Source organism: Balaenoptera ricei, chromosome 14 (assembly GCF_028023285.1).
Source record: "Balaenoptera ricei isolate mBalRic1 chromosome 14, mBalRic1.hap2, whole genome shotgun sequence".
NCBI lineage: Eukaryota > Metazoa > Chordata > Mammalia > Artiodactyla > Balaenopteridae > Balaenoptera > Balaenoptera ricei.
In genome coordinates, this window is record NC_082652.1 from 5,861,240 (window position 1) to 5,873,156 (window position 11,917).

General features: G+C 49.5%; 1 long non-coding RNA gene across 4 annotated transcripts; it reads left to right on the forward strand.

Annotated features, from left to right (window-relative positions):
- Positions 1 to 503: 503 nt before the first annotated feature.
- Positions 504 to 11,662, forward strand: LOC132347444 (uncharacterized). Of its 4 annotated transcripts, XR_009497195.1 has the most exons (4): positions 504 to 686; positions 5,259 to 5,496; positions 8,190 to 8,981; positions 9,895 to 11,662. It is a non-coding gene; the product is annotated as an uncharacterized LOC132347444 (long non-coding RNA). The 4 variants fall into 4 exon arrangements; XR_009497192.1 differs by having other exon boundaries at positions 8,190 to 11,662; XR_009497193.1 differs by having other exon boundaries at positions 5,259 to 5,440; positions 8,190 to 11,662.
- The last annotated feature ends 255 nt before the right edge of the window (positions 11,663 to 11,917 follow it).

An 11,917-nucleotide genomic window follows, 5' to 3' on the forward strand; every position in this document is an offset into this window, starting at 1 on the left:
GCTAGGTCAGGTCCCGTATTATAGGCGTCCCTAGCACAAGCGCCTCTTGTTTACAACGCTAAGCACAGCTGACATTCATGCACGCGGTACATTGTTTCATGACCTCCTCCCCCTACACACCCTGTGAGGACCACCAGGGCAGTGACTTATCTGTTTTTGTTGACAAGTGTTTCTCCAGCACTCCAGGGTGCTGGTTCCACAGTGCTGGCTGGCAGGCGCTCAGTAAATATTTGCGGAATGTATGAATAAGTGGCCCACACTCAGTGTCTAATAAACAATGGCTTCCAGAAGCAAACAGCACAGAGTCTGGCACAGAGGATGTGCGAGCAACATATTTTGGCCTTGGCTTCCATTCCTCACCCTCTACGCCTTTCCACCTCCTCCCACTGCCCAGCTCCTCCCACTCTTCTAGCTCCTCCCACTCCCCCAGCTCCTCCCACTCCCCCAGCTCCTCCCACTCTGGGGGCGGAGTTTGCTTTTCTACAGCTTGATTTTGGCTTTAACCACGTGGCAGGTCCGAGCACAGCCCTTGCTTGATTTTACTTGCACTTCTGCTCCTCTTCCCTCCCCACGAAGAGAGGATGCTGGTCCCAGAGGGAGAATGAGAGAGCTGAGCCTCTGAGCCGCTCCATCACCCAACCTGCAGTGGCAAAACCCGTCCAGGTGACGCCTCCAGAGACTCCCAGGTGAGCCAGCCTAGAGCAGTGGGTCCCGGCCACCCTGCACCCAGCTAAATCGATGCTTATTGTGTTATGCGCTGAGCTTCTGTGATTGTTTGCCGTGCAGCTTATAGTAGGTGTTCAATAAAGATTTGTTGCATATTTGAACATACAGCCACAGGCAATGAAAGGCATCCTGATAAAGCACCCAGCAGGGACGTCGTAGGTGCTTAACACGCGGTGTTCCCTTCTCCCCACGTCTTCTTCTCTAAACACCAGTAGGTCATGGAGGGCCATATTTGGAACATCTTGGCAATCTTTACACTGTTAACACTTGACTATTAATTAGGACAAGGGACCCGGATTCCGCCAGCCACCCGACTGCCCTCAGTCAAACAGGGCATATCTATCTTTCTCGAATTCTGGTGCAGCAAAGTCTCTTGTCCCCCTAGTGAAGAAGCCCACGTCCGGCCAGAAGTCACTCCACAGCCCCAGACAGGGGTGGCTGCCCTTCTTTCTCTCTGCAAGAAACTGGAATGTTCTCTCTTTATCCAACTCGGCTCCTGCTATTTACTATAAATAATCAAATAAGATCTTCTCCCTTCCTCCCCTCACTCCCCTTTCACGTGCAAAAGCCAGAATTATTTCACTGCGACATCCTGTCACCAGTCCTGTCAAAGGAGACACAATTAGTGCTGTCTGGGGACCCAGTATTTCATGTTTGTACACAGTGGTTATTTCAGCAAAGAAAGTGGAGAATGAAACCTGGAGCTGTGTGTATCTTTGAGACACCCCTGCTTGCTCTCTGACACCCAGAAATGAGACTTCCCACGCCAGGCCCCAGGTCCCCTTCCCCCTGTGTGCTCTGTGCTCACGGCTTCAGCTGGTAACCCCTTGGTGAGGTCACGGGGCCGCGCTCCTGAGATCAGAGTCTGGGTCGGGCGTGCTGACTGTGGATTTAATAAGACACGGTTCGCTTCCGGCAGGCGGGGCCCGGGGGGCAGGTCCCAGGGAGCAGAGGCCTGCTGTTCCTGGCCGTTCCTGGCCATTAGCTCTCAAACCAGATTTTCCACAGGCTTCAGGAGGACTTCTGGACGCTGGAGACAGGCTGGTGCCGCATCAGCTTTACACTTAGACAGGCCGAGCCTGCCGCAGGCAAAGGAGGGGAGGGGGGGACTTCCCTGGTGGTCCAGTAGTTAAGAATCTGCCTTCCAACGCAGGGGACACGGGTTTGATCCCTGGTCGGGGAACTAAGATCCCACATGCCCTGGGGCAACTAAGCCCGCGCCGCAACTGCTGAGCCCGCATGCTCTAGAGCCCGTGCCACAACTAGAGAGAAGCCCAGGCGCCGCAACGAAAGATCCCGCATGCTGCAACAAAGATCCTGCGTGCGCAACTAAGACCCGATGCAGCCAAATAAATAAATAAATAAATAAATAAATGTTTAAAAAAAAAAAAAAAGAAGGGGATGGGGAGGTGGACGCCCAGGGCTGTGGTCTGAGTCCCCGTGTGGCCCCCTGCGCCCCTGCTCCTGCAGGATCTTGGCCAAAGCAGGGCACTTCTCTGCACCTCTGTCCCCCTCTGTCTCTGAAACAAGAGATTTCAACTCCTTCTCCTCAAAGTCGCGGATGCCAGTGGCCTCATGCAAGTTTCACCCTCTCAGCAAGGCCTTCCCGGATCACCTTATAATTGCAGCCCGAGAGAGGGATACTTACAGGAGTGATTTACTGGGGCAGAAGGCCGCAGAGAGAGGCAGGATGGAGCACGGGAAAAGCACAGGGAAAGTAAGCATGTGGTCTCAGCCTGGTTCTGCACAGGGCTCTGGGCTCTGGAGCGTAAATTGCACCAAGGTCATTCCTGTCTTCAGCCAGGCGGGTCAGGGTTTGTGCGTGTGTGTTTTATATATATAATGTTTTTTGTGTTTTTTTTTTTTTGCTTTATTTTTTATTGTAGTAAATGTACATGCTATAGACTGAATGGTGCTTCCCCTACAAAATTCATACATTGGAATCATACAATATTTGTCCTTTTGCCTCTGGCTGACTTAGCATCACGTTTTCAAGGTTTATCCATGCCGTAGCATGTATCAGTACTTCATTCCTTTTTTTTCCCCCCATATACACTCTCTCTCTCTATTTTTTTAATAGACTTTAGTTTTTAGGTTCACAGCAGCTTCATTACTTTTTATGGCCAAACAATATTCTATTGTATATGTAAACCACATTTTGTTCGTCTGTTGATGGACTTGTGGGTTACTTCCACCTTTCGGCTATTGTGAATAGTGCTGTTGTGAACATGAGTGTGTAAGTATTTGTTCACATCCCTGCTTGCAGGGGCGGGGGGGATGTCTGTTGTCCCCCCTGCCATGTCAGTCATTGGTCGTATTGCCAAGCTGAGGGAGAGCTTCATGGCCAAAGTTAAGAATTTTTATTGAGGAACAATACACAGGAAGGTGCACAAATCTTAAATGTGAAGCTAGATGGATTTTTGCACATTTACGCCAAGGTTATTAGCACCCTGATCCAGATGTGGAAGATTTTGATCACAGCAGAAGTTGCCCTCATGCCCGGCAGAGCCCACCCCTCCCTTCCAGGGGTCACTATTGTTGGGAGCTGCATCACCGTGGATTCCTTCTACCCATTCCCAAACCTCACTTCAATGATACGACAGTGTATGAGCTCTTACAGACACGGTGTCCGGCTTCTTCCGCTTTCCGTTGGTGGCGAGAGTCATTCATGTTGACATGTAAACCAATTGTTTGTTCTTTTTAAATTTCTGTGTAGTTTTCAGTTGTATGAATAGATCACAATTTATTTTTCGTTCTAGTGCTGATGGACATTTGGGTTGTTTTCAGTTTGGGGCTATTTCAGAGAAAGCTGCTGTGGATGTTTTCATCTATGTCCTTTTTTTTTTTAAAAAGAATTTTTAAAAAATTAATTAATTAATTAATTTTGGCTGTGTTGGGTCTTCGTTTCTGTGCGAGGGCTTTCTCCAGTTGCGGCAAGCGGGAGCCACTCTTCATCGCGGTGCGCGGGCCTGTCACTATCGCGGCCTCTCTTGTTGCGGAGCACAGGCTCCAGACGCGCAGGCTCAGTAGTTGTGGCTCACAGGCCTAGTTGCTCCGCGGCATGTGGGATCTTCCCAGACCAGGGCTCGAACCCGTGTCCCCTGCATTAGCAGGCAGACTCTCAACCACTGTGCCACCAGGGAAGCCCTCGTCTATGTCTTTTGATGGTCATTTGTACTCATTTTTCTTGGGAGCACGTCTGGAAGTGGGATTACTGAATCATAGACTAGGCATGGGCTTAGCTCTAGTAGCTACTGACAGTTTTCCAAAGTAGCTGTCCCAGTTTTCACTGCCATCTATAATGTCCGGGAGTTCCGGTTGCTCTACTTATCAACACTCGGAATGCCAACCAACGGTACATATTTTTGATAGGACATGGCCCCCAAACATTGTTCAGTGCGTATCCAATCAGAGTCCAATCAGGGAAACAGAAATCACCGTAGGTGTTTCAACAAAAGGAGTTTAATGCGGGGATTTGGTCACACAGGTGATGGAAGAGCTGAGAAGCCCAGTGGTCAGTAACAGCAGGAAGCCACTGCCATTGCGAAACTAGGGGGACAGACGGAGGAGGTGGTGGTACCCAAACTAGGAGCTCGGGTCATCCAGGGGAACTAGAGCCCTGGCAGGGCCGTCTGGCAAGAGCTAGAGATACAGTAGACATGCAGCAGAGATGCAGCCACTCCTGGAGAAAACCACCAAAGGAGGGACTTCCCTGGCAGTCCAGTGGTTAGGACACCTGCTTCCATTGCAGGGGGCATGGGTTCAATCCCTGGTCGGGGAACTAACGTCCCGTAAGCTGCATGGCAAAAAAAAAAAAAAAAAAAAAAAAACCAAAGAAAAAGAAAGGGAGAAATACTCTGAATACTCTGGGTGCTCCCTTCCTCCCGCCCTCCAGTTCCAACCAGTGCCTCCCATTGGCTGACACTGGGTGGAAGCCAGCTGACTGGACGGCCCAGCAAATAAAGGTTGCAGACAAGGGTAGAGCAAGCAGGCAATGACCTGCACACACAACAGGGGAACCACGTGCTGTGCTATACTTCCCATGGCATGGTCTACTACTTACTTTAGGCGTGATTTAAGGATAACCGGTTATATGGATTTTTTTTTTAACTCACTGGTTCACTTTAGAAGCTAATCCACAGGTAAAGATTCTCTACTAGTATTTAAGGTCTGACCCGTTATGGGTGCCCCTGCTCTCAGGCCAAATGTCAGCGGGTCCCATGTCACAATCCCTTCCCAAGATGCCTTAGAAAACAGAGAGCTGCCCTTTTCCTGCAGGAGGGCTGAAGGGCACTGGCTAAGTAAGCGTGTGGGCCGAGAGCTGGTCAGCCTGGGTTTAATTCCCGCCTCCCCTTTGACAGCTCTGTGACCTTGGCCTTTTCTCAGCCTCTCTGAGCTTCAGTTGTAAATGAACAATAACAGCACTTCCTAGGCTGCTGTGAGGATTAAGTGAGCTGGTCTGAGTAAAGCAGCTTGGAACAGGCCTAGAACACAGTAAGCATTCAATAAATGCTTGTTTGTTTGTTTTTCAGCAGCACCTGGGGTGAGGGGTGCCCTCTACACCTGTCACAACTGCAGCGTGAATAAGCCCGGGCTAGCGACTTTAAGACCAGAGTACCTGGGATTAACTAAAGCAACCCTCATGAAATGGACCAGTGGCTTAAACATCTCCCTGCAGAGAAGCGACAGATGGAAGATAATTCCACTGATACAGGTGAGCAGTAAGAAAACGGCTGAGTAATACGAGAGGACATATGCATAAATTACAAGGTAAGAAATGTTCCTATCACGGGGATTGGTGCTCAAATTTTATTTTTATTGTCACAGGGTACGATCAGAAGTGTCTGGAACATTCTAGTTGGGCTGACCTTCGGAGGAGAGTGGGGTCACAGAATCCAGCTCTCATGGGACTGGTTAGATTGTGTTCCCAGCTGGTAGTGTACCGTTGGTGGTACGCAGGATAATTTCAGCTGGTACACAGTTCAGCTGTTTCTTTTAATTTGAATAACGTACACATTTACTGTAATGTGGGCTAGAGAAAAATAAAATACCACATATGTCTTTGGGCAATATTGGTGGAATAAAATTTCCCCAAAGACCTACATCCTCCCAATGGGCTCAGTAGTCTTACATAAATTGTAGTAAAGTGATGGCTTCAACTATGTATGAGCAAATGAATTTAAATAGTTAGAATAAGAAAGTGGTTTTTACCACACCACCTGTGGTTTATGGAGACAGTCTGTGTAGGAGAAGTCTGGGTTTGGAGGCCGGGGTGTGGGGCTGGAGGAGAGGATGCTTTGTGTGTTTGCGGGAGGAGGAGGGCTTTAGCTGGATCTGCAACCTTTTAATTCTGTAAAAAGAGAGATCTGAAGCAAATTTGGCAAAGTGTTCATATCTGTTTAATTCGCGTGGTTGGAGATATACAATCTGTTACTGTTATTAACTTTACCCTTTCTATGTTGGAAATAGTTTGCAATTTACAAGATATTGAGAAAATGAATTTGGAATAGGGATGATGTAATAGCTGCCGGAGTCTAGTTTGCTATTTGAAATATTTTTCCCTAAGGTGGGTAACACTTGATGTGTTAGAAGTATTTAAATCACATTGCCTCTACACACAAGTCCAAAATATACAAGCATGGTGGGGTCCTTCTGTCATTCCAAATGTCACCTCTGTGATCAGTGCTAAGGCCTCAGGAGTACCCTCAAAAAAGATCACTTCCTTTCAACCAAAACAAGGCTACTTGGAGGCTACCCCCAAAACCTTGAAACCCTGTGACTGCTTGGGCACTTTATTGTCTTTATGAGTTAGGAAAACATTTGAAAGAGAACCTAGGAATGGGAGTTTAAACAAGATAGAAGTTTACTTCTCAGAAGAAAAAACCAGGAGGGAGTCGTGGCTTGCATCTCATGGTCTAATAGGACTGCTGCAGCTCCAGCCACCACATCTGAATTCCAGCCAGTAGAAAGGAGAAGGCCAGAAGACGACCATTTCTCTTCCCTTTAAGGATCCTTCCCAGACATCAAACATATCGCTTCCACTTACATCTTGGTGGCCAGTACTGAAACAGATTAGTATGCCTGTGTGCCTGTGGTGCAGGAAGCCAGACTCTGAGAGTGGGAATTTGCAGCAAAGTAAGAATTTATTACACGGCACCAAGCAAGGGAGTGGGAGACAAGCCTCAGATCCACTCCAACTTGGTGTTTGAGTTCAGTGTTTTTTCCAAAAGAGGAAGAACAAAAGAGGCTGAGATTAATCATCATCGTGTGACATTTCTTAATCAGGAGTCAGGATGTCTCTGGTTTATGATTTTTCTGGTCAAATGATCCATGGCTCCGGGGTCTGTGAGCTCATATTGCCCTGGAGAAACAACCTGAGTTTGTACGTTAATGATGAGATCTATAAGAGCAATCTTAGTACATTAATGATGTTATCAACAACTGCAATTTTAGCATCTGACTCTGGGTGATTAGTGCTCAGTTAGCACAGGATTGAGGTCAGAGGGGACAAGAAAGGGAATAAAGTTTTACATAGAGAGATTAATCATAAACTCAATAAGGGAACTCAGCGTTAGGGGGACTCAGTTTCAGGAGTGAATTGTTCGGCCACACCTAGCTGCAAGGGAGCCTGGAAGTGTTGGCTTTATTCCTGCCAGCTGCGCGCCCAGCTAAAAGTCAGGGTTTCTATTACTCAGGAAGAAGGGGCCATTGGATTTGGGGGGACAACTAGAACAGTCTCTGCCACTGTGCTGCCGGGGTGGGGAGCCCAAAGGGTCCCGGCTCGTTGCCCTCCAACCACCTCCTTTTCTCCTGGAGCTCAGGGGAGGATCTGGGGGCTGTGGCCATGAAGCCTCATTGCAGTAACTCCGCTTTGCCCACCACACTGTTCTTGGCTGGGACTGGGGCAGTGTTTGGAAGGAATCATAGGGTGAAAAGGATGTGGTACTTGGGGGGTGCGGGTGAAAGGTCCACCTGCCGGGTTCCAACTGTGCATCCTCGGAATTACTGCCTTGTTGTAAAGTGGGAATAAAAGTTGTACCAGCCCCCGAAGGTTGTCAATCCGTTTTATAGGATTTAATACTTAGGACATTACTGACCAAAAACTAACTTCCTTCTATCCTGTCCTCCCCTTCCCTCCCCTCCCCTCCCCTCTCCTTCCCTCCCTCCATTCCCTCCTTCCAATGAAATATACATACATATGCATTTACATATATATGTAAAGGGAACTAACCTTAAGGTGCAGCTTGATGAATTTCCCCATGTGTGTATATACCCAGGTAACAACCCCCCAGCTCCAGATACAGAACATTTCCAGCCCCCAGAAGGCTCCTTTGGGTCCCTTCCTTGTCGGTAGCACCCACCCTGCTGAGTGAACCACTATTCTGACTCTCTCCCCGTAGGTTAGTTTCCTTGCAGAATTTCATAGAAATGGCGTCATCCAGAACGTGCTTTTTTGTGTTTAGCTTCTTCCGCTCAACATAACGTCTGTGAGATCATCCACGTTGTGTGTATCCGTGGCCCCGTTTCACAGAGGAAGAAACAAAGGCTCAGACAGACTAAGGGAAGTGGCGTCGGAGGAAAGCCCCAGCTCTCCGAGGACGTCCCATTCTCTGTTTGAGCACCGTCGTCCCCTGATGGTCCATGCTGATCGCCAGCCCAGGCATTCCTTCCTGTGCTGGGACTTCCTTCCACGCACAGTCGATTGGGGATCATTCCATCAGCAAAGGCTCTGACCTGCTAAATCTCATCCATCAGACTGGCCATACGCCTTCCAACTGAGCTGGTAATGTGATCACGTGACCACGCCGTGGCGAGTCGGTTCCCGTGGCCCGTTCATCATCGCTTCACAGGCGCTTTCTGTGGACTCCGGTCAAATCCTCTGTGTCAGCACCGTGTGTACCCTGTTGCACCCCACAGGTGACCCGGTAGAGGTTCCTGGCTGCATCTGTGCACTCAGATGCATGTCCAGTTGCACACGTGCCTCTCTGGCAGAAAATCTTTGAGGTGGAACCCAACGGGCTGGGTTTGAATCCTGACTCTACTACTTATAGGCTGTACAACTTTGCCCTAGTTACCCTCTCTGTGCCTCAGTTTCCCATCTGTAAAATGGGGATGAAGACAGAATCCACTTCTTGGAGTGTATTCGTTTCCGGGGCTGCCACAACAAAGTACCATAGACTTAGTGGCTTAAAAAACCGAAATCTAATCGCTCACAGTTCTGGAGGCCAGAAGTCTGAAATCAGGGCATCGGCAAGGTTGGTGACTTCTGGGGTCGCTGGTGGAGAATCTATTCCATGCCCCTCTCTGAGCTTCTGGTGGTTGCCGGCCGTCCTGGATGTTGCTTGGCTTGTAGACGCATCACTCCAATTTCTGCCTCTGTCAACACATAACTGTCTTCCCTCTGTGTGTCTCTGTGTCCAAAGTTCCCTCTTCTTATAAGGACACCAGTCATTGGCTAAGGGCCCACCCTCATTGGTATGACCTCATCTGATCTTGGTTACATCTGCAAACCCCCTATTTCCAAATGAGGTCACATTCACGGGTTCCAGGTGGATGTGAATTTTGGGGAGACACTAATCACCCCAAGACATGGGTTAATGTGAGTTAATATCTGTGCCATGCTGAGAACAGCCCCGGGCACCTGCGTAAGTCATGTTCCACAATAGCATTTGTTATCATCACTGGCACATGGGAGGAATATAAATCCCACTCTCTTTTAAGTGGCTGTCGGGGAGGGAGTTCCCCGGCGGCCCAGTGGTTAAGACTCAGCGCTTTCACTGCCGGGGCCCGGGTTCAATCCCTCATCGGGGAATGAAGATCCCGCAAGATGTGCGACTTGGCCAAAACAAAGAAAGAAACAAACAAACAAAAAACGGCTTTGGGGGGGTTCTGTTCCATGTGGCCAAATAAAACCCTGACAGGGACGTGACCCTCACCATGCCTGAGGCTGGCCGGGTCCTGGCTCTTCCCGAGGACCCGCCTCTGTCTCCAGGCCCCTCCCCCTCCCCCTCCCCCTTGGCATTCAGCTGCATCATGCAGCTGGGGAGGGTGCTAGCAAGCAATAAAACAGAGGAAGCTTGCTCCAATTCTGGCTTTCCAACAAGGAGAGCTTAATGAGGCAATTAAGCAGAACTATTTTCTCTTTATCTCCCTCTCCATCTTCCCCAGCGATGTCAGTGCTCAGAGCTGGAGGGCCCTTGAAGATGAGAAGAGCCTGTCCCCCTCGGTTGCAGGAACAGGTGAGCAGGACTCAGAGAGGGGCAGCGGCTGGGCCAAGGTCACACAGCGAGTCGGTGGGATCACCGGCTTGGCAAACCCTGGCAGGGGAGGGGTCGGAATGGGCCACGTGGGGACAGTGGCAGGCTGGGATACGCAGGGCCTGGCCAGAGAGCGACGTCACTGTGAAGTGGCACTGCCCAGGTGGACCACATGGACTCCGTGTATGAGGTCAGCTGAGTTTTCAAGAGAAGCTAAAATCCACCTTTATAAAGGATGCCATCTAGTAATTCAAAGTTCTAGAAAACCCAGTGTAGGCCACACAGAGTGGTCCTCGCTGAGAACAGTGTCTTCGCTCAGCTACTAGGGTGCCCGTGGTGGGCACAGCCCAGAGGGCGGGTGGGGAGGAGCGTTTGGTCCTGTGTGTGCAGTGTGCCTGGGCTTCTCCTGGTCCCCCGCGTAGTGAGATGGGAGCTTCCTGGCCCGCCTGCGTTAGTGTTCCCTCCGAAATCCCCGTCCAGCCAAGCGGTCTTCAGCAGCCTGCCATGCACGGTGTGTATGTTGTGCACTGCACAAAGGCGCCCGCTGGAGAGGTGACTGGGGTGCTCTCGGGCTGCGCCCGGCTTGCTTGCTCAGCTGCTTATCCTGGAAGAAGCATCTGATTGTTGGAACGCATCCACCCAGGGAGTTCTCTTTTTCTAATTCTCACAGTGCTGGGTCAGTTTGGGTCCTTCAAGAAGATGCCGAGATGAGGGACTTCCCTGGCGGTCCAGTGGTTAGGACTCTGGGCTTTCACTGGCGCGAGCACAGGTTCCATCCCTGGTCGGGGAGCTAAGATCCCGCAAGCCGCGCGGCATGGCAAAAAAGCCCAACAAATTAAAAAGAAGATGCCAAGGTGAGATTCGATGTGCAAGTGGGTCATTAGGGGAAACAGCTCTAGGAGAAAAGGAGGAGGCGGGAGAGCCTTCAGGCTGAGATGCAACTCTGGCCTCCGTGCGGAGTGAGACAGGAGGGGCTCAGGCCTCAGCACAGTTCTAAGGAAGTTTTTGTGCAGGCTGATGGGGAATTCTGGAGCCAGGGTCCCCCATCGGGGGCATCCCACATCCTGCCGGGATGGGCCTACCTTTATTTCCCTTCCTCGCTGGGTCATTGGTGGGAGCACCTGAGGGGCTCAGGGTGGGTTCAGAGCACAGCAGCGGGGCTGTCAATCAGTCACTCATGTGCCCCACAGCAGGAGACCCCAGGGGATGACGGTCAAGGCTGTCATGGTGCTGAATCTGCTAGTGGGTGCCCTGATCTGTGAAGACACAGTTAAAAACAGCCGGCACGGTAAATCAGACAGAGAAAGACAAATATCATAGGGTGCTGCTTGTATGTGGACTCTAAAAAAAGGGTACAAATGAACTTATCTACAAAACAGAAACAGAGTCACAGATGTAGAAAACAAACTTATGGTTACCAGGAGGTAAGGGGAGGGGAGGGATAAATTGGGAGATTGGGACTGACATATACACACTACTATATATAAAATAGATAACTAATAAGGGCCTACTGTATAGCACAGGGAACTCTACTCAATACTCTGTTATGGCCTATATGGGAAAAGAATCTAAAAAAGAGTGGATATATGTATATGTATAACTGATTGACTTTGCTGTACCCCCGAAACTAACACGACATTGTAAATCAACTACACTGCAATAAAACAAACAAACAAACAGCCTGCGTGCAGCCTGGGATGTCTTTGACGGCTTATATTTTAGGGTAGCCATTCAAGCAAATCTTGCATTCTGGACCCTAGTAGATCTGAAATTGTTGCAACCTAAAATATTTTTGCTCTGGTGTCTTTGAAGTCTCTCCTACCCCATGGTAGGTTTGATGCCTCCTGCCCAAGGGGAACGTGTGGTCTTACACAAGTGTATTAGTTTCTTCTCACTGCTGTGACAAATCTCAAGAACTTAGTGACTTAACACCA